This window comes from Salvelinus sp. IW2-2015, linkage group LG12 (assembly GCF_002910315.2).
Source record: "Salvelinus sp. IW2-2015 linkage group LG12, ASM291031v2, whole genome shotgun sequence".
In the NCBI taxonomy this organism is placed as follows: domain Eukaryota; kingdom Metazoa; phylum Chordata; class Actinopteri; order Salmoniformes; family Salmonidae; genus Salvelinus; species Salvelinus sp. IW2-2015.
In genome coordinates, this window is record NC_036852.1 from 823,050 (window position 1) to 845,461 (window position 22,412).

The window sequence follows — 22,412 nt, forward strand, 5'->3', positions numbered from 1 at the left end:
TTGGGATTAAAAATATAAATTAATTAAAATATAGGACAAAACACACATCATGAGAAGAGAGTAGAGTCGCAAAGGGTCGGAAACTTTTGCCGTAATTTTCCAATGGGAAGTTAAGCCCGGGAATTTGGGGAATTTTGCTTAAATTCATCAAAAAAGTTAGCTTATAACAGTGAACCTTTTTTGTGGGATATACATAAGGTAATTCAAGGGTATTGTGGKATATTTTGGTTAAACTATCCCCAATTCAATGGAATTGCAACCCTCTGCATGCACAGTGCATTCCTCCATCACATGTAGAGCTGATTCTCAAGATCTTGCACACTAATGAGACACAACACACACATTAAAGCACCCAACAGGCTGATGTAATAAATATCATTTATTATAACACAAGCATATTGTTATTACATTGTTATAACTAACTTCTTTCCAAACAGGGTTTCTCACAAACTCATAAGCAGATACTGAGACCCACACACACCCAGAGACAGGTGGCTGACCCAAACCCCACATAAACACTGATAAGAAAAAGGGTGCCTGGTACTGCATATCACGAGATAATGAGACACACACACATACCCAAGGACAGAGGGCTGACGCAAACCTTTCATAAACACTGATAAGACAGGAACATCTACGCACACACAAAATCTCCTCTTCAGTCTGAACATTTTACAGAGACACACAGAAATGTCAAAATAGGAACATCTACGCACACACCTAATCTCCTGTTTTAGCTGAACATTTCTGAAGACAAAGAAATCTACTCAGAGCCAATGAGACAGTGATACTAGCCTGAAGGGGACCTCGCCCAACTCATCAGGACCAACCAGAGGACAAGAACTTCCAGACTCAACCTACTTGCTATTCTTTGTATAAAATGTCTATGCACTCTGTTATCTGGCTTCTTTCGGATAGTTCCATTTGAGCTTGATGAAAGGGTCCGTGCACGCTATTTCAGATATCTTACCTCTGAATAAATTGCTTTTAATTAAACCTTATCCACCCTGTCCAGAGTCTCTACTTTGTCTCAGTTCTCCAGTAAACTTGTGATATCAACACTGACCAATACAGGGGTTGAAAAATTGGTGGCCATCCAGGCAAATTTGAAGCTTTTGAGCCTGACAACGAGCCATCCTCAAAAAGTTGGAAAGTGACAGTGAAGATGAGGCCTCAGAGTCTGATGTTCAAGAGGTGGACATTGAGGAGGTCCAGGGAGAAGACATGGAAGCCTGAGAGGAAGACAACCAAAGCTTTAGTTTCTAGACTATCATTTTACAGACATATGTTGAAAACGTTTTTGGGAGATGCGATGGATCATTGGGATCATTCAATATTCCCTTTCTTTTGTTGTTCAGTGAAATCATCCCATGTGAAGAGTCAACTCATTTAATTAAATTCAAACTAAATAGTTTTTAAAAATTTCTATGGAAGGATTTATAATTTTTACAATTGTGTCTACGTATAAAGGTAAAAGGTTTATGTTTCTGTCTCCATATGATATGGTAAATATATCCAATGCAAAAAAACATCTACATTTAAATGACATTATTTTGCATATATTCCCCTTAATTCCCACAGAAAGTTTCCACCTCTGAATACTCCCCAAAATGTGCAACCCTAGAAGAGACAACACAACACTACATAATGAGAGACCTAAGACGACAACATAGCAATGCAGCAACACATGACAACACAGCATGGTAGGAACACAACATGGTAGCAACACAACATGGTAGCAGCACAAAACAGGGTACAAACATTGTGCTGTTGTCTGTGCCCAACAAAGTGCAAGGTAGACAACAATACATCACTCAAAGCAGCCARAARTYTCAGTAAGAGTGTCCATGATTGAGTCTTTGAATGAAGAGATTGAGATGAAACTGTCKKGTTTGAGTGTTTGTTGCAGCTCGTRCCAGTCGCTAGCTGCAGCYAACTGAAAAGACGAGCAACCCAGCGATGTGTATGCTTTGGGGACCTTTACCAGAATGTGACTGGCAGAACAAGTGTTGTATGTAGAGGAGCTGCAGTAGATATCTCAGATAAGGTTTTATAAATAAGCAACCACCAGTGGCTCTTGCAACGGGTATACAGAGATGAGCAGTTTACAGAAGAGTATAGAGTGCAGTGATGTGTCCTATAAGTAGCAAATCTGATGGCCGAATGGTAAAGAACATCTAGAGCACCCTTACCTGCCGATCTATAAATTACGTCTCCATAATCTAGCATGGGTAGGATGGTCATCTGAATCGTTGTCGGCAAATGAAGACGCAAGTTTGGATGCCGGTAGGGTTATCAGTGTGTTTGAGGAAGATTGTTTGTGCATCCAATAAGTGAGTTGTGGGGTTTATTGTATAGAGAGGGTTAATGCTATGTTATGGTGATTGACTGAAAGCAATTAATTCAGGCCTAATTCGGTGGAGGCTGCTGAGGGGAGGACGGCTCTTAATAATGTCTGCAAAGGAGAAAATGGAATGGCATCGAACACATGGAAACCGTAGCTGTGTTCGAATACTCATACTAACTGCACTAACCATACTATTTGTGACGTGAATTGAGTATATAGTATGCTTATTGGTCATAGTTAGTATGCCAAAAGTTCCCGGATGTCGTACTAAATACGCCAAAATACATATTCATTGCTTTATCTAATTATGAAAAATGTTAAGAAAATGTTGAGCAATGTAATAAAGTAATGACTTTTCAAATAAGTTACATTACACATTATGTTGCCTGACAATGTTAGCTACGCTATCCTTACGAACCGCATAGGATTACAGCAGTATGTACCGGTATGTTAGCTAGCTACCTAACGTTAGTTGGCTACTAATACATCAAACTTGCCAGGCAGTATATTAACTATCTAACTAACCACCCAACGTTTATTGACTTGATTATTGCCATTATTCTTCGCTAAGTAGTATAGTCGTTATGTGTGTCGATGGACATTGTTCATTCTGTCTATCTACTCTGATTCTTAAAATGTTAGCTCGTCATTTGTTATGCTAACAAGCAAGCAAGAGGTTGCATAGCAACTGCATCAACTTCCGGTATACAGACAAAGTTCTAGTACACTCAACTGAAACGATACCGTTTGTTTACAGTATACTAAAATAAACTAATAGTATATAGTATGTAGTATATATTCATTACGTATGCAGTATGTTAGTATGGGTATTCGAACACAGCTCGTGTGTTTGATTTATTTTATACCATTCCACTGATTCCACTCCAGCCATTACAAAAAGCCTGTCCTCCCCAATTAAGGTGCCACCAACCTCCTGTGTAATTACATTGTTACATTTGTAGCTGTATAGTACTGCTGCAGCTTATGTACATTTCAGATACTCAATGTCGTTTATAAGTGCTTGTATTTCATTGATTGCATGTGTTTTGCATTAGATGTTATTGTTTAGAGTTGGTCAATTCCTATAGCCTGTACACGCACTTTACCACTGCGTTTTCATAGTTCACGCTAGTGTTAAGTCATGGCCAGAGATTCTAGAACTTTCAGACTGTCCTCAGCGCTCCCGCTACACAGTATAATCTATTACTCTGTGGCACCAGACACGGATCAGAGCTCCACCAGAGTGCCATACATCTCGCCTGTCTAAGTAATTAGTTCTCTCGCTCTCTGCGAGATGTTTATGCATGTGTGCTGTTATGTGAATATCCCTGTAAAGATGCTATGCCATTCTTTCCTGTGTAGATATTCCTATTGCATAGCTTACAACATTATTTGTTCTTACCTTTCAGAACCACAAGTCCATCCTATGCACAAAAATACTTATATGGTGTGTGTGCGCAACTGTGTGGTGGTGACCAAGGTAAAATAAACATTGGATATGCAAATCACATGCATGTTGATATGTCATAAAGTGCTGGCAGACGTTTTCACTTTGTCTGAATGCCGACTATAGAAAGTCCAAAAGTGTCCTTGGCTCCCGCCTGCCTTCATTGCCGTTAACAGAATTGCAGGAAAACTGTGCCCAACAGGCTGGGGCGAAGTACAGTGCACCGGTCGCCCATGCATCTCAGCTAGCGGCCTGCTGTGTACCGGAGTTCTGCTTGCTAGCTAGCGACACCGGTAGACGGTGTCCTTCGCTCCCGCCTGCCCTCACCGTCGTTAACAGAACTCTGATTGGTACAGTCGTTAACAGAACAGGTGGAGGCGAAGGACACTGTCCACCGGTCGTACCCGCCTCCCGCTAGCACAACAAGTGGGTGGCTGGGGCGACACGTGTACTAACTAGCTTGATAGTTAGCTAGCACACGGCATCGCCCCTGCCTCCCACCTGCTGTGTACTGAAGTCTTCCTTATGACAAGCTGGCTAAGCTAGCACAGTGTCCTTTGCTCCAGCCTGCCGAACATCTGCCCTCGCGGTCGTTAACAGAACTAGAAGAAAAAGGTGCCCGACTGGCGAGGGGCGAAGGACACTGTCTACCGGTGTATTGTTAGCTGGCTACCTTTGTCGCCCCCTCCCCTTCTTCTGTGGGGTTTATCGGCGGCTGGCATCCAACGTTATTGTGCATTAATGCCATCTACTGTACTGGAGCGCCCCGGCCTCCCGTAACTTAAAAATGTACCAATAGAAGTATAAAGAGGGGTTCGAACGCCCCGAATTGCAGGCCGCAATTGCACCCTGCTCACGAAGTTCAAGGCCGACGACATTACTGCAGGCTGTTTCCAGAAAACAGTATCCGCCATTATAGTGAATGGGAAAATGGTAATCATGGTACCAAAATTGCTTATATTATATCAGACATAACGTTATGTCCTTGAACAGATTCTTTTAAAATCACACAAAAGAAATTGAGGATAATTTAGTTGCTACCACCAGCCTGCAGTACTCTGGTCGGCCTTCCAGTGAAAATACTGGAAGTGTCTGAATAACCGTACTTGCGTTCTAAATAGTAGGCATTTTGTGTATGCGAGAAAAAAGCTTTATAGTATGTCAAATTTTGAAAATTCCTTGCATACCCAATACCATAGTTAGTTCGGCTTTTCAAAACAGACACTAGATGCAGTAGATGTTCATTAAAGAGCGACTGCCTTTAAACAGCAATGAATCCTTTGAAAACGGTCTGTGTGGCATCCATAGTCAGAAACAGTTATTCTACTGTCAAAATTGACTACAAAGTGTAACTAAGATAGTTTTGGTCATGAAGTCAGTCTGGTCTAAAACGGAGTTTGGAACATCCGTGCATCACAACGGGTACCTGAAGGTTGGGTTTTGATTTGAGGATGTCTATTTGCCCATTAACATGGTGTGAATAGCTGCAGTGATTGCTCTCTAACCAATAGCATAGACAGGGAGACAGACCTGCCAAGCAGTTTTCATAAGACAACTCATCGCGCATTTAACTTGAGAAATACTGCACCAAACACCTTAGTTAGATGGAAAATTGAGCAAATAAACATCCTCTGCAAAAATGTTCAAATGAATTACAGATTTCTGGAGTTAACTTCGATTCATTCTGGGGATTTTGAGGAAGTGAAATAAGCTTCTGCGTCTACAGTGTATCATGGGAGACAAACATGATCCAAACGTGGAATCAGTCAGGAAACGCACATCCAAGACTAAAATCAAAATGTTCTAATGCACAACAGAAAAACACGTGCCAATCGGCGTGTTCAGTGGCTCCTTAATAAAAACATACAAAATGTGAACATTATGGTGGAAATTACAAGCTTATGTTATAATACTTTTATTGCATCAAATGGTTGTTTTATGCAACAGAATAGAGGGTTCTTATAACTATTGTGTCTGTGTGAACTGAAAGTGGGCCTCTGGGAGATAACACTGACAGGAGATTTATGTCATCTTTGGGGATACCACATTCCAGAGCATGAGTTAATGTTTCTGTTCTATACGGTACCAGGGAGACATGGCTCCAGTATGGAGTTGGGGGGCCAGACACTGGTCTCTACACAATGCTGTTACAGCAGATACTGTTGAAAACTCGAAGTATTTTTCATACAAATCTTAACCTTGTGACCCATTCCATACATCTGTTGTGTCATGTAAACTGAAGGAGGATGGACTTTGCTATAAAATGCTGTGGCTCGAACCAACTCGTTGAGTTCTCAGTGATCACCTCCAGGGGTAATTACCGACCAGCTCCATTACTGCACTAATTAAATAATAAAGTTTGATTGTTTTGAAGAAATCTAAAAGTCCCTCCTTTTGATTACAATAATTCCACCACAACATCTACCCCATCTAGTGTCCGTTTAAAAGTCTAACGATGGTATTGGGTTGCCTGACGACACCCCGAATTAAGCAAATTTCAGACAAATGTATAAACTCACTGAAGGTTGTAGCTGTGAACCTTTCATTGACTTGTTTTTAAACTAGCTTATGGCCCACTTGATAATCAAAACAATATAAACATTAATACAATATGAACTAACTGAACCACCAATGGGGAATTACCAACGTTCAACAATGACTGCTATTGGTAGTATACTGTAATATGCTTTTGTTGAAACAAAATATTCAAATACCTTTAAAAAAATATATATATTTTTTTTTAAACAAGGGTCGGAACTGAAATTATTTTCCAATCATTTCGTTCTGAACATGACTTTTTCTTTCTCCACTGTTCCGACCAATTGAATAAGTCAATCCATAATTTTTATTAAACAGCTCTGCCTATTTTCTGAATTACACTTGTTTTGTCATCAGTAGGCTACAGTAACCTATGCATCAGAGGGGAGGGGCAGGTATCCAAAACACACGCACACTGGAATACGTTTCTGAGTGACAGTGAGGGCTTTGCATATGCGCTTTGTCTACGATTTTTGTGGGACTGGAAAACTTTAAATAATGTTATTAACCGGTTCCCATGCTTTTTAAATAATGGTTCTGTTCCGGAACAGTATAGATCACTTTAGATTTCGGTTAGTGTTACTCAAATAATGTAGTTATTTTCCATATTTTAAGTCCGGTTCCCTGAACCACCCTTGATTTAAAATAACCAACTTTTGAAAACAATAAATACTGCTATGAAGACAGTAATATATCAGCAACAGACTGTCTTGTGAGTCTCTTCAATAATCTGTGGTGACAATTCCAGGCCACCAACATTGTAGTTAACAGATTATTAGATTATCAAGTCACAGTGATTAGGTAGGTTCCCACTTCCTGCAATGCCAAACACATTTTACATGACATTTTAGTCATTTAGCACTCTTATTCAAGGCGATTTACAGGAGCAATAAGTGCCTAACCCAAGGGCACCGACAGATTCTTCACCTAGTAAGTTCGGGGATTTGAACCAGCAACCTTTCGGTTACTAGCCCAATGCTCTTAACCACTAGGCTACTGTACCTCCACCACCTCTGCATTATAAATCGAGGAAATTTGAGACACCAGAGTAGTGCCTCTTCTCGTGGCGTTTTCTGTCTCCATCTTGGGAGAAGGGTTGACCACAGATAGAGCATTGGTATGGTTTCTCTCNGGTTGTTTTATGCAACAGAATAGAGGGTTCTTATAACTATTGTGTCTGTGTGAACTGAAAGTGGGCCTCTGGGAGATAACACTGACAGGAGATTTATGTCATCTTTGGGGATACCACATTCCAGAGCATGAGTTAATGTTTCTGTTCTATACGGTACCAGGGAGACATGGCTCCAGTATGGAGTTGGGGGGCCAGACACTGGTCTCTACACAATGCTGTTACAGCAGATACTGTTGAAAACTCGAAGTATTTTTCATACAAATCTTAACCTTGTGACCCATTCCATACATCTGTTGTGTCATGTAAACTGAAGGAGGATGGACTTTGCTATAAAATGCTGTGGCTCGAACCAACTCGTTGAGTTCTCAGTGATCACCTCCAGGGGTAATTACCGACCAGCTCCATTACTGCACTAATTAAATAATAAAGTTTGATTGTTTTGAAGAAATCTAAAAGTCCCTCCTTTTGATTACAATAATTCCACCACAACATCTACCCCATCTAGTGTCCGTTTAAAAGTCTAACGATGGTATTGGGTTGCCTGACGACACCCCGAATTAAGCAAATTTCAGACAAATGTATAAACTCACTGAAGGTTGTAGCTGTGAACCTTTCATTGACTTGTTTTTAAACTAGCTTATGGCCCACTTGATAATCAAAACAATATAAACATTAATACAATATGAACTAACTGAACCACCAATGGGGAATTACCAACGTTCAACAATGACTGCTATTGGTAGTATACTGTAATATGCTTTTGTTGAAACAAAATATTCAAATACCTTTAAAAAAAAATATATATTTTTTTTTAAACAAGGGTCGGAACTGAAATTATTTTCCAATCATTTCGTTCTGAACATGACTTTTTCTTTCTCCACTGTTCCGACCAATTGAATAAGTCAATCCATAATTTTTATTAAACAGCTCTGCCTATTTTCTGAATTACACTTGTTTTGTCATCAGTAGGCTACAGTAACCTATGCATCAGAGGGGAGGGGCAGGTATCCAAAACACACGCACACTTACTGGCAAAGACTTCCAACTGGCAGGCAGACGCTGGAATACGTTTCTGAGTGACAGTGAGGGCTTTGCATATGCGCTTTGTCTACGATTTTTGTGGGACTGGAAAACTTTAAATAATGTTATTAACCGGTTCCCATGCTTTTTAAATAATGGTTCTGTTCCGGAACAGTATAGATCACTTTAGATTTCGGTTAGTGTTACTCAAATAATGTAGTTATTTTCCATATTTTAAGTCCGGTTCCCTGAACCACCCTTGATTTAAAATAACCAACTTTTGAAAACAATAAATACTGCTATGAAGACAGTAATATATCAGCAACAGACTGTCTTGTGAGTCTCTTCAATAATCTGTGGTGACAATTCCAGGCCACCAACATTGTAGTTAACAGATTATTAGATTATCAAGTCACAGTGATTAGGTAGGTTCCCACTTCCTGCAATGCCAAACACATTTTACATGACATTTTAGTCATTTAGCACTCTTATTCAAGGCGATTTACAGGAGCAATAAGTGCCTAACCCAAGGGCACCGACAGATTCTTCACCTAGTAAGTTCGGGGATTTGAACCAGCAACCTTTCGGTTACTAGCCCAATGCTCTTAACCACTAGGCTACTGTACCTCCACCACCTCTGCATTATAAATCGAGGAAATCTGAGACACCAGAGTAGTGCCTCTTCTCGTGGCGTTTTCTGTCTCCATCTTGGGAGAAGGGTTGACCACAGATAGAGCATTGGTATGGTTTCTCTCCAGTGTGAACTAGCATGTGTCTCTTCAGTGTCTCTTTTCGAAAGAATCTCTTTCCACAGTCTCTGCACTGATGATTTCTCTCTCCAGTATGAATCCTCCTCACGTGTCTCAACATGCCATCTCTGCGAGTAAAACACTTTCCACATTCCAAACAAGGATAGGTTGCTCTTTCTCCAGAGGTATGTGTTAGTATGTGTCTTTGGTATGATTTTGTATATGGAAAACTCTTCCCACACTCAGTGCAGAGATACGGTGTCTCTCCAGTGTGTATTCGCATGTGTATTTTCATGTTGCGACACTCCTTCCCGCAAATTGTGCAGAGAAATTGTTTTCTTTTGCTCAAATGTATTCTGTGTCTTTCAAAACTTTTCTTGTGTGTTAGCTGATGTTTTTCAAGCTGCTTCAGTCGGACYAAGCTTTTCACACAGTCAGAGCAGTGGAAATTACATTCCTCCTTCATATGTGTTTTTTGGTGTAATTTAAGATTATCTAATCGAGCAAAACTTTTGTCACAGTCAGGGCAGTCGTAAGGCTTCTCTCCTGTATGTGTTCGTTGATGTCTTATAAGACGATTCGCTTGTTTGAAGCTCTTACCACAGTCGGAGCAGATGTATGGCTTCTCTACAGTACTGAAACTCTCGGTCCAGTCATCAGAAGTATCTTCAGGATCCTCTTCATTCTCCTGCATTGTTTGGGGTTGTTGCAGTTTTTCTGAGTGTTGAGTCTTTCTAGTTAAACTTTTGCAAGACAATTCTTTTCCTGGCTGTGACTGGACAATTTTTCCTGGTGTTTCTGCACGCATTTTACTCTTCTGCCTGCCTCTGCTGGCGGTTCTTTGCTGTGTGTGCACACGGTCTACCTTCAGTTTAGTTTCTTCTGTCTGTGTGACATGTTTCTCTTTCATATGCATTTTTTTGTGTAATTTAAGCTTATCTAATCGAGCAAAATTTCTGTCGCAAACAGGGCAGTGGTGAGGCTTCTCTCCAGTATGTGATCTCTGGTGTCTTATAAGATCCCTCACTTTTCTAAAGCTCTTACTGCAGTCGGAGCAGTAGTGTGGCTTCTCTCCTCCAGGACTGAAACCCTCGATCCACTCATCAGAGTCATCAGTATCTAGGGGCTCCTCTCCATTCTCCTGCGTTGTTTGAGGTTGTGGTCTTTCTGAGTTTTGCTTCTTCTCTGATTGGCACTGGGTATTGGCTGGGCATTGCGGTTTGCTATGTGAAAGCACAACGTCTACATTTGCTGTACTGCTGGCAACTTTGAAGTTATTCTCCGGCAGGTCCTGTTGCTTTTTCACAAGTTCAGTTTGACGAATGCGTGTGACAGCTTTATCCAGTGTTAGTTCTGGGTCCATTTGTAATTGCTCGGACAGTCTTCTGTCACGTAACCCCATGACTAGTCTATTTCTTATCATCTCACTGAGCAGAGCTCCATAACCACAATGTTCTGACAAACAATGAAGTGCAGTGATAAAATCATCAGCTGTCTCTCCTGCTTCCTGTTGTCTTTGGTTGAATTTAGTTCGTTCTAATATTACGTTCCTCCTAACTGCCAAATGTCCATCTTGCTGCTCATTATTAGAACTGTGGAAGTGTTCCTGCTCGATCAGGTTGTCATCTTGCAGGTCTTCTGAGGTGTCCATCTCCTCTGCCTGGAAAAACATTTAAAGTTGCATAATTACTAGTAGGCCTATTGTCCCTGTTCTTTAAAACAACATTAATTTTGCAATACATAAAATAGCCTACTTTGATACAGTTAAAGTCCAAATTAGAATAGATAGCATATACAATAAATAGCTAAACAAATAACTTAGGTTATTTTACAGTAGTAGCTAGGTCTAATAATTTGAAATACCTAGCAGTATCAACATGATAATGATGATTTCTTTGTCATTAGGCCTAGAGATCACCATAGGCTAGTGATCTAGGATAGAGAAGGTTCATTGACAGTATAAGTTGACAAATGTATTTTCACAACAACAAAAAATAGAAATCTATAAATCAAAGCAAGTTGTAGGGCTCATTCAGTAGTTTTTATATCATTAAGTAGAATCATATTGAAAATAATGTTAAAATTATCATTTATATTCCTAAAACATAAGTTGAAATTGATACGGTTGCCGCTTCCGGTTGTCATCAATTTTAGATTTATAGCCCAGTGTCAAAACACCGGTTATAAACGTCCAAAATCATCATCAATACATGCAGAAATAAGTTGTGATATCTTGAAGACCAAACATAACAATAACTCCCTCCACATACGTGTCACACTTGTGTTCAGATTACTTATATTTTGCTGGCTTCGATGCAACCAAGAGTTTTGACATTGTGCACCCTCTTGGTTGCTAATATTTTGATAAATTAATACCTTATAAAACGGCACACAACATTTACCAAGCGGCCACTCTAAACTGGAATTGATTAGCTTGTTCTACTGTAATCAATAGCATGCGTATTCTAGCCAAGGCTCATCTTCTATAACTACTGCTGTAAACACCTTATCTATTCATATACTTTCCATTATGTCTTTACACCATCGTATACAGACACACTGAGGGTACAAAACATTAGGAACACCTTCCTAATATTGAGTTGCATGCACTTCTGCCCTCAGAACAGCCTCAATTCGTTGGGGCATGGACTCCACAAGTTGTCAAAAGCTTTCTACAGGGATGCTGGCCTGTGTTGACTCCAATGCTTCTCACAGTTGTGTCAAGTTGGCTGGTTGTGGATCTCTACTCCGAATAGCTCGTTCCATCTCATCCCACAGATGCTCAATTGGATTGAGATCTGATGACCGGGCAGGCCATTGCAGTAAGCTTGATTCACTTGTGTTCGTGGAACCATTCCTGGACAATCCTAGCCTTGTGGCATTATCCCGCTAAAAATTGTTTTGCCACAGATGGATACAATGCTTCCATGAAGGGATGCACCTGAATGGCAATGATGTTCAGATATCCTGTGGCCCTATTTTTTATCAAGGGTCCCAATGTTCTTTACTGAAAGAAGTGGAACTAAGGTTGTCGGCTACCATACCCCATTCGTGTCAACGTACAACGAGTTGTGCATTCTTTTATGGGTCTTTGGGCAATGTTGTACTGGACTGCCAGTTGACTAACTGTAGCCTGTCGGTTGCTCTGCATAATCCGTGTCAGCCTCCTTTGTCCTCTCATCAATTACCCGTTTTCGATTGGCTGGATGTCCTTTGGAAGGTGAGTCATTCTTGATACACACAGGAAACTGTTGAGRGTGAAAAACCCAGCAGTGTTGCAGTTCTTGACACACTCAAACTGGTGCGCCGTGTTATAGCCCTATTCGGATGGTTATTATTAGAGATGTTGGTTTTGTAATTATTATCCAAGCATGAGTATTATTCCAGAGGACGATTCACACAGGATTKGTTTTTCCAAACTGCCCCTTGTAATTCTTCATTTTTTCAAATTTAATTGACTCATGACGGAAGCCTGGAGGTTTTCATCGTAGGCGTGAAAATATTTCAATGTCATGTCTTGACGATAATAGGCTACACTTTTTATGGATGAGAAGTGTGCATGTCATGATTTTTWAAATGTATTTAACTAGGCAAGTCAGTTAAGAACAAATTATTATTTACAATGACGGCCTAACAAAAGGCAAAAGGCCTCCTGCAGGGGCTGGGATTAAAAATTAAAATATATATATAAATATAGGACAAAACACACATGACAAAAGAGACAACACAACACTACATAAAGAGACATAAGGAAACATAGCAAGGCAGCTACARATGACAACACAGCATGGTAGCAACAACATGGTAGCAGCACAAAACATAGTACAAACATTATTGGGCACAGACAACAGCACAAAGGGCAAGAAGGTAGAGACAACAATATATCACGCAAAACAGCCACAACTGTCAGTAAGAGTGTCCATGATTGAGTCTTTGAATGAAGAGATTGAGATAAAACTGTCCAGTTTGAGTGTTTGTTGCAGCTCATTCCAGTGACTACCTCAAGCTCTAAACCCTCAGAGGTAGTAATCACACCTGTGGGGAGAGGGGCATTCTTCTTACCAAACCACATGACCTTTGTTTTGGAGGTGTTCAGAACAAGGTTAAGGGTAGAGAAAGCTTGTTGGACACTAAGAAAGCTTTGTTGTAGAGCATTTAACACAAAATCCAGAGAGGGGCCAGCTGAGTATAAGACTATCATCTGCATATAAATGGATGAGAGAGCTTCCTACTGCCTGAGCTATGTTGTTGATGTAAATTGAGAAGATCATGGGGCCTAGGATTGAGCTTTGGGGTACTCCCTTGGTGACTGGCAGTGGTTGAGACAACAGATGTTCTGTCTTTATACACTGTACTCTGAGATAGGTAGTTAACAAAAAGGACCAAAGACCGCTCAGAGACACCATTACGCCTTAGCCGACCSAGAAGAATGGAATGGTCTACCATGTTAAAAGCTTTGGCCAAGTCAATAAAAATAGCACCACAACATTGCMTAGAATCAAGGGCAATGGTGACATCATTGAGGACCTTTAAGGTTGCAGTGACATYTTCAWAACCTGAGCGGAAACCAGATTGCATACCAGAGAGAATACTATAGACGTCAAGAAAACCAGTCAGTTGATTATTGACAAGTATTTCCAACACTTTTGATAAACAGYGCAAAARAMYAATAGSCRTATAACAGTTAGGATCAGCTTGATCTCCCCCTTTAAATAAAGMARGAACCYTYGCTGTATTCCAAGCAATGGGAACCTCRCCAGAAAGGAGAGACKYGTTAAAAAGGTCAGAGATAGGCTTGGTGATGATAGGGGCAGCAACCTTAAAGGGTCTGACCCAGATGTTTTTTTGTGGTCAAGTTTAAGGAGCTKTTTTAGCACCTCAGACTCAGTGACTGCCTGCAGGGAGAAACTTTGTAGCASGGGAAAAAGAGGGAGACGCATCGGGGATAGTCACARTAGAAYGGYTGGGAGATGAAGAATGTTYGACGGGCAAGGAGGCATGGCTGAGTCAAACAGGAATCCTGACTTAATGAAGTGGTGATTAAAGAGCTCAGCCATGTGCTTCTTGTCAGTAACAACCACTACATCAACATTAAGGGACATGGGCAGATGTGAGGAGGAGGGTTTATTCTCCAGGTCTTTCACCGGTTTCCAGAACTTCTTAGGGTTAGACCCACAGAGAGAGAAAATGACTGCAGGAATGTTCACCAYAGCTGTTTAGAGAATTCAATGTTCATTTCTCAACCATAAACCACCTCCAACGTCATTTTAGYAAATGTAGCAGTCCGTCCAACCGGCATCAAATCAAATCACATTTTATTGGTCACATACACATGGTTAGCAGATGTTAACGCGAGTGTAGCAAAATGCTTGTGCTTCTAGTTCCAACTGTGCAGTAATATCTAACAAGTAATCTAACAACCGCAGACCACGTGGAACCACGCCAGCCCAGGWCCTCCACATCCGGCTTCTTCACCTTTTATTTCACCTTTATTTAACCAGGTAGGCCAGTTGAGAACAAGTTCTCATTTACAACTGCGACCGTGCCAAGATAAAGCAAAGCAGTGCGACACAAACAACAACAGAGTTACACATGGAATAAACAAARGTACAGTCAATAACACAATAGAAAKATTCTATATACAGTGTGCAAATGGCATAAGGAGGTAAGGCAGTAAATAGGCCATAGTAGCGAAGTAATTACAATTTATCAAATTAACACTGGAGTGATAGATGTGCAAGTAGAAATACCGGTGTGCAAAAGAGCAAAAAAGTAAATAAAAACAATATGGGGATGAGGTAGGTAGATTGGATGGGCTATTTACAGATGGGCTGAATACAGCTGCAGCGATCGGTAAGCTGCTCAGATAGCTGATGCTTAAAGTTTATGAGGTAAATATGAAGTCTCCAACTTCAGCAATTTTTGCAATTCGTTCCAGTCATTTGCTGCAGACAACTGGAAGGAAAGGCGGCCAAAGCAGGTGTTGGCTTTGGGGATGACCAGTGAGATATACCTGCTGGAACGCGTGCTACGGGTGGGTGTTGCTATGGTGACCAGTGAGCTGAGATAAGGCGGAGCTTTACCTAGCAAAGACTTATAGATGGCAATGTTCAACTTCAATTAACTGGCACTATGAAGAATAGCTTGGCCGTACTCATTGATAGCCTAATGTATACTTTAATATACTTTTGGTGTATGGGCTTTGGTGACAAAACGGATGTCACTGTGATAAGCTGCATCCAGTTTGCTGAGTAGAGTGTTGGAGGCTATTTTGTAAATGACGTCGCCGAAGTCGAGGATCGGTASMATAGTCAGTTTTACGTGGGTATGTTTGGCAGCGTGAAGGAGGCTTTGTTGCGAAATAGGAAGCCAATTCTAGATTTCATTTTGGATTGGAAATGTTTAATATGAGTCTGGAAGGAGAGTTTATAGTCTAGCCAGACACCTGCGGGAATGTCTGAGTGTAGTGTTCACCCACTAATTGGGAACGTGAGCTGTGTTTAGACCGTCGTGAGACAGGTTAGTTTTACCCTACTGATGATGTGTTGTTGCAATAGGTGTTGTTGCAGGGTGTTGAGGAGTATTTCTGTCTGTAATAAAGCACTTTTGTGGGGGAAAACTAATTATCATTGGCTGGCCCTCAAGTGATTGGGCCTATGCCCTCCCAGGCTCACCCGTGGCTGCGCCCCAGTAAAAATCAATAGATTAGGGTCTAATTTATTTATTTCAATTGAGTGATTTCCTTATATGAACTAACTCAGCAAAATRTTTGAAATTGTTGCATGTTGCTTTTTGTATTTTTGTTCAGTATAGCTGGTTGATAAACTGAAGTCAGGTTAATTACAACTGGGGTTGAAGCGGTCACCACTCTGGACGGTTCTGACTTAGAATACGTGGACAACTACAAATACCTAGGTGTCTGGTTAGACTGTAAACTCTCCTTCCAGACGCACATTAAGCATCTCCAATCCAAAATTAAATCTAGKATCGGCTTCCTATATCACAACAAAGCATCCTTCACTCATGCTGCCAAACATACCCTCGTAAAACTGACCATCCTACCGATCCTCGATTTCGGCAATGTCATCTATAAAATAGCCTCCAACACTCTACTCAACAAATTGGATGCAGTCTATCACAGTGCCATCCGTTTTGTCACCAAAGCCCCATACACTACCCACTATTGCGACCTGTACGCTCTCATTGGTTGGCCCTCGCTTCATACTCGTCGCCAAACACACTGGCTACAGGTTATCTACAAGTCTCTGCTAGGTAAAGCCCCGCCTTATCTCAGCTCACTGGTCACCATAGCAGCACCCACTCCTAGCACGCGCTCCAGCAGGTATATCTCACTGGTCACCCCCAAAGCCAATTCRTCGTTCGGTCYCCTTTCCTTCCAGTTCTCTGCTGCCAATGACTGGAACGAACTGCGAAAATCACTGAAGCTGGAGACTCATATCTCCCTCACTAGCTTTAAGCACCAGCTGTCAGAGCAGCTCACAGATCACTGCACCTGTACATAGCTCATCTGTAAACAGCCCATTTATCTACCTCATCCCCATACTGTATTTATTTATCTTGCTCCTTTGCACCCCAGTATCTCTACTTTCACATTCATCTTCTGCACATCTACCATTCCAGTGTTTAATTSCTATATTGTAATTACTTCGCCACCATGGCCTATTTATTGCCTTAACTCCCTTACCTTATTTGCACATGCTGTATATAGACTTTTTGTTTTCTTTTTTCTACTGTATTATTGACTGTATGTTTTGTTTATTCCATGTGTAACTCTGTTGTTGTATGTGTCGAATTGCTTTGCTTTATCTTGGCCAGGTCACAGTTGCAAATGAGAACTTGTTCTCAACTAGCCTACCTGGTTAAATAAAGGTGAAATAAATACAAATCCTACAGGAAGGTAACTGTCCAGGGTTGGAGAACCCTGACCTAGGGCATCAACCACCAGCCAGGGATTCATTTCATACGCTTTATACACTACTTTTTATTGCACATTTAGACCAAATTAAACTGGTGCATTTGGCAATGTTCAACTTCAATTAACTGGCACTATGAAGAATAGCTTAGCCGTACTCATTGATAGCCTAATGTATACTTTAATATACTTTTGGTGAATTTACGAGGCATTGCTAGATACATATTACCACGATATAGCCTATATGCACGGTTCTGACTGTCTCTCTGCCTGCCCGGATCCTCTCTCTAGTGTGTGTTTGTGTCTTCGGTCTGTAGCGTGTAGAATAGCTCAGCATACTAATTAATAGCCTCTACCTTGGTGAACTTGCGCGAGACATTGCAAGCGAAGAAATGGTGAAATACAGCATTGCGATAGCCTCTAGCCTACATCTTTTGATTGCCGATACACAGTTGACTGGCCAACATGTCGACCTATGCCCCTCCGCCTTGCTCTTTATGTATTTGCTGTGGAAGATGCGAGAGTTTGTTCTCATAGTAGAATAAGTAAAATCGTTTCCTGCGTTGCAAAAATACTGAATCTTAGGAGTGATGCCTAGCGGAATCGATGCTTGACACGCAGAAATTGGAGCCGAATAATCGATTATTTGAGTCGACTCCCCACTACTACCAGTGTGCATGGGGCAGCCTGAACGTTCGACGTTCCTAGTAGTAGTCTTATTTTTGTACCTTCTTACCTCTTCAATGTGCTTTTCCTCGAAACTTGGGTTGTATTGCATCTTGATTGGCTTAGTCATCGGTATCTTGGGGCTCCTCTTCATCTCGGTTCCCCTGCATTGTTCGGGGCAGTGCTTCGTCCTCAAATTCCGCCATTTTCTCTGTGTTTTGTATACCAAACGAAAGGGGTGCGGGTAAAACCAAAAGCTGAAAACCAACGAAGTCTGCTGTGCTATTGTATACACATCCGTTTTGTCTGCTTGTCTTTCACTTAGATTTGATTCAAAGTTAAATAATGTTCTTTAAAGCCCATCTCACACGATCCTTGTTGCTACTGCACATCTATAACACTGTATGAATCGCTATTCGAAACCAGACGCAGTGTGTTGAGGTTTATAAAACAAGCTTAACTGGTTAGCTAGCTAAACTACTGATCGAGAACGAATCTGGCTGACTATTTTCTACAGTCATTGTCACTCTATAATTACAATTTTACATGACCGGATGCAAATCTCATGCACATCGAAGTATCATAAAACGCTTGCATACTTTTCACTTTACGTCTGAATGCGGAGTATCGACAGAGAGGAAGAGGCAAAGCGAGAGGATTTATTCCTTCCAAAATATGTCCGCGAAATAAGCCTTTTTTGTATGGTGGTCTAWGAGAGTGTTGAATTACGTGAGGCTTATTTGATCATTCGTTAGGCTTTTACAACTGAATTTATGTGGATGCAGGTGGCATTCCGCAAACGACTCTAGCCTTGTTCACTTTGGCAGTTTGAAGTGACACAAAAACTATTTTTTCGCATATCCAATTCGAATCGGCTATTTCAAGCCACATACAAAGGTGGTTTGAAATCAGATACAAATCATGTGACTTGTGTCTGAAAGGTCAAATCTGATTTATTTAAAGGGAGTCCAAATTGAGCAAGTTCCCCATTATAAGTACATGGGATTTTGATTCAAGATAAGCTCTCTTTTAAAAACACACATAGAAAAAAAGCAGAGAATGTATATTGGTTTATTTTGTAGAAATACACCCTTCCTCACTTTGGAAAGAAGGAAGATTGTTCAAGCAACACTTCTCAACGCCATCCCATGTGATGACAGATTTCCACGGTGAGTCAAACTACATTTGAAAAAAGTAAATCAACTTAAGGGCATTGTCATTTTTCACCCAACTTTTAACCTAAATCAATGACATGGTGAAATGTTTTGTTGATTTCACATTAGTTGACAACTCAATCAAATGTAAATCAAAACTAGACATTGAACTGAAGTCTGTGCCAATGGCGGTCGGTCCTATTTAAGATGAGAGGATGATAAAATTATGATCATGGCCTTATTTCTATTACAGCATATTGGATGACAGTCATTCATATTCCATTCACCCAGTTCAATGTAGCATTGATAGGTTGAGGCTACTACATGATACTTGAAAAAGTTTCCCTGTACCCATCATGAGGTTGCTACAGTGAAGTGAAGAGGTGACTCCGGGATGCTGGCCTTCTAGGCAGAGTTCCTCAGTCTAGTTTCTGTGTTCTTTTGCCCATCTTACATCGTATTTTTATTGGCCAGTCTGAGATACGGKTTTTTCTTTGCAACTCCAGCATCCCGGAGTCGCCTCTTCACTGTCCACGTTGAGACTGGTGTTTTGCGAGTACCATTTAATGAAGCTGCCAGTTGAGGACTTGTGAGGCGTCTGTTTCTCAAACTAGACACGAATGTACTTGTCCTCTTGCTCAGTTGTGCACCAGGGCCTCACACTCCTCTTTCTATTCTGGTTAGAGCCAGTTTGCGCTGTTCTGTGAAGGGAGTAGTACACAGCGTTGTACACAGCGTTGTACACAGCGTGTACACAGCGTTGTACGAGATCTTCAGTTTCTTGGCAAATTCTCGCATGGAATAGCCTTCATTTCTCAGAACAAGAATAGACTGACGAGTTTCAGAAGAAAGTTCTTTGTTTCTAGCCATTTTGAGCCTGTAATCAAACCCACAAATGATGATGCTCCAGATACTCAACTAGTCTAAAGGCCAGTTTTATTGCTTCTTTAAAATCAGCACAACAGTTTTCAGCTGTGCTATCATAATTGCAAAAGGGTTTTATAATGATCAATTAGCCTTTTAAAATGATCAACTTGGATTATCTAACACAACGTGCCATTGGAACACAGGAGTGATGGTTGCTGATAATGGGCCTCTACGCCTATGTAGATATTCCATTTAAAGAAAAATCTGCCGTTTCCAGCTACAATAGTCATTTACAACATTAACTATGTCTACACTGTATTTCTGATCAATTTTATGTTATTTTAAATGGACAGAAAAATGTGCTTTTCTTTCAAAAACAAGGACATTTCTAAGTGACACCAAACTTTTGAATGGTAGTGTACATATGAGATGAGTAAAGCAGTATTTTAAACATTATTAAAGTGACTAGTGTTCCATTATTAAAGTGGCCAGTGATTCCAAGTCTATGTATATGGGGCAGCAGCCTCTAAGGTGCAGGGTTGCGTAACCAGGTCACAGCTGACTAGTGATGGTTATTTAACAGTCTGACGCCCTTGAGATAGGTGTTTAGTCTCAGCTTTGATGCACCTTTACTGACCTCACTTTCTGGATGATAGCGAAGTGAACAGGCCATGGCTCGGGTGGTTGATGTTGTTTATGATCTTTTTGGCCTTCCTGTGACATCGGGTGCTGTAGGTGTCCTGGAGGGCGGATAGTTTGCCCCCAGTGATGCATTGGGCAGACCACACCACCCTCTGGAGAGCCCTGTGGTTGAGTGCGGTGCAGTTGCCGTACCAGGCGGTGATACAACCCGACAGGATGCTCTCGATTGTGCATCTGTAAATGTTTTAGGGGCCAAGCCAACTTTCTTCAGCCTCCTGAGGTTGAAGAGGTGCTGCTGCGCCTTCTTCACCACACTGTCTGTGTAGATCATTTCAGATTGTCTGTGATGTGTATGCCGAGGAACTTGAAGCTTTCCACCTTCTCCACTGCGGTCCTATCGATGTGGATAGGGGCGTGCTCCATCTGTTTTTTTCCTGAAGTCCACGATCAGCTCCTTTGTTTTGTTGACGTTGAGTGAGAGGCACCACTCCGCCAGGGCCCTCACCTCCTCCCTGTAGGCTGTGTCGTCAATGTTGGTAATCAGGCCTACTAATGTTGTGTTGTCTGCAAACTTGATGATTGAGTTGGAAGCGTGCGTGGCTACGCAGTCATGGGGGAACAGGGAGTACAGGAGGGGGCTGAGCACGCACCCTTGTGGGGCCCATGTGTTGAGGATCAGCAAAGTTGGTGTTGTTTCCTACCTTCACCACCTGGGGGCGGCCCGTCAGGAAGTACAGGACCCAGTTGCACCGGTGATATGATCCTTAACTAGCCTCTCAAAGCACTTCATGATGACAGAAGTGAGTGCTACGGGGCGATAGTCATTTAGTTCAGTTACCTTTGTTTTCTTGGGTACAGGAACAATGGGGGACAGCAGACTGGGATAGGAAGATTGAATATGTCCGTAAACACTCCAGCCAGCTGGTCTGCGCATGCTCCGAGGACGCGGCTAAGGATGCTGTCTGCCTTGCAAGGGTTAACACACTTAAATGTCTTACTAATGTCGGCCACGGAGAAGGAGAGCCCACAGTCCTTGGTAGCGGGCTGCATCGGTGGCACTGTGTTATCCTCAAAGCGGTCGAAGGTGGTGTTTAGCTAGTCCGGAAGCAAGATTGTGTCCGCAACGTGGCTGGTTTTTCCTTTGTCATCCATGATGGTAAATAATGTAATGACAATTAAATTCTACTGTAAACAAAATAATCTGAAACAATTAAAACGGTGCTGTTGCCTTGCTATGTTGTTGTCTTAGGTATCTCTTTATGTAGTGTTGTCTCTTGTCATGTGTGTTTTGTCCTATATTTATTTTATCCCAGCCCCCGTCCCCGCAGGAGGCCTTTTGGTAGGCCATCATTGTAAATAAGAAGTGTTAACTGACTTGCCTAGTTAAATAGAAATAAAAACGAACTGCAAATCTATCCTACAAGTTTGTAGAGTCACAAGCTTTGATGTAGTCATTGCGTGCTAGGAATATGGGGCCAAATACAAAACTTTTCACTACTTTATTTATAAGTATGTTTAGGGGTGTAAAAAATGTTGACAGCTACCTTTGAGAAAAAGTATTACTTGTTAAACAAAATCTTCCTGAGCAATTGTATTAGTATAAAATAATTTTACCCATTTTTTTTTGCATTAAATATTTTTATTTATTTTACCAGGCAAGTCAGTTAAGAACAAATTCTTATTTTCAATGACAGCCTAGGAACAGTGGGTTAACTGCCTTGTTCAGGGGCAGAGCGACAGATTTTAACCTTGTCAACTCGGGGATTCGATCTTGCAACCTTTCAGTTACTAGTCGAACGCTCTAACCACTAGGCTACCTGCCGCCCCTGAAATATAGCTCAGTATTTGAGTTATTTATTTTATATAGTTATTAGACTCCACTGTATGTGTAAAGAATGTTACAATTATCAACTGAGA

General features: G+C 41.2%; 1 long non-coding RNA gene across 1 annotated transcript; it reads right to left on the reverse strand.

The window, feature by feature from the left end:
* Nucleotides 1-8,362: 8,362 nt before the first annotated feature.
* LOC111970845 (uncharacterized) lies at nt 8,363-18,519 on the reverse strand. The gene is made up of 2 exons (XR_011480661.1): nt 17,903-18,519; nt 8,363-10,893 (listed from the first exon to the last, which is right to left on the reverse strand). It is a non-coding gene; the product is annotated as an uncharacterized lncRNA (long non-coding RNA).
* Between the last annotated feature and the right edge of the window lie 3,893 nt (nt 18,520-22,412).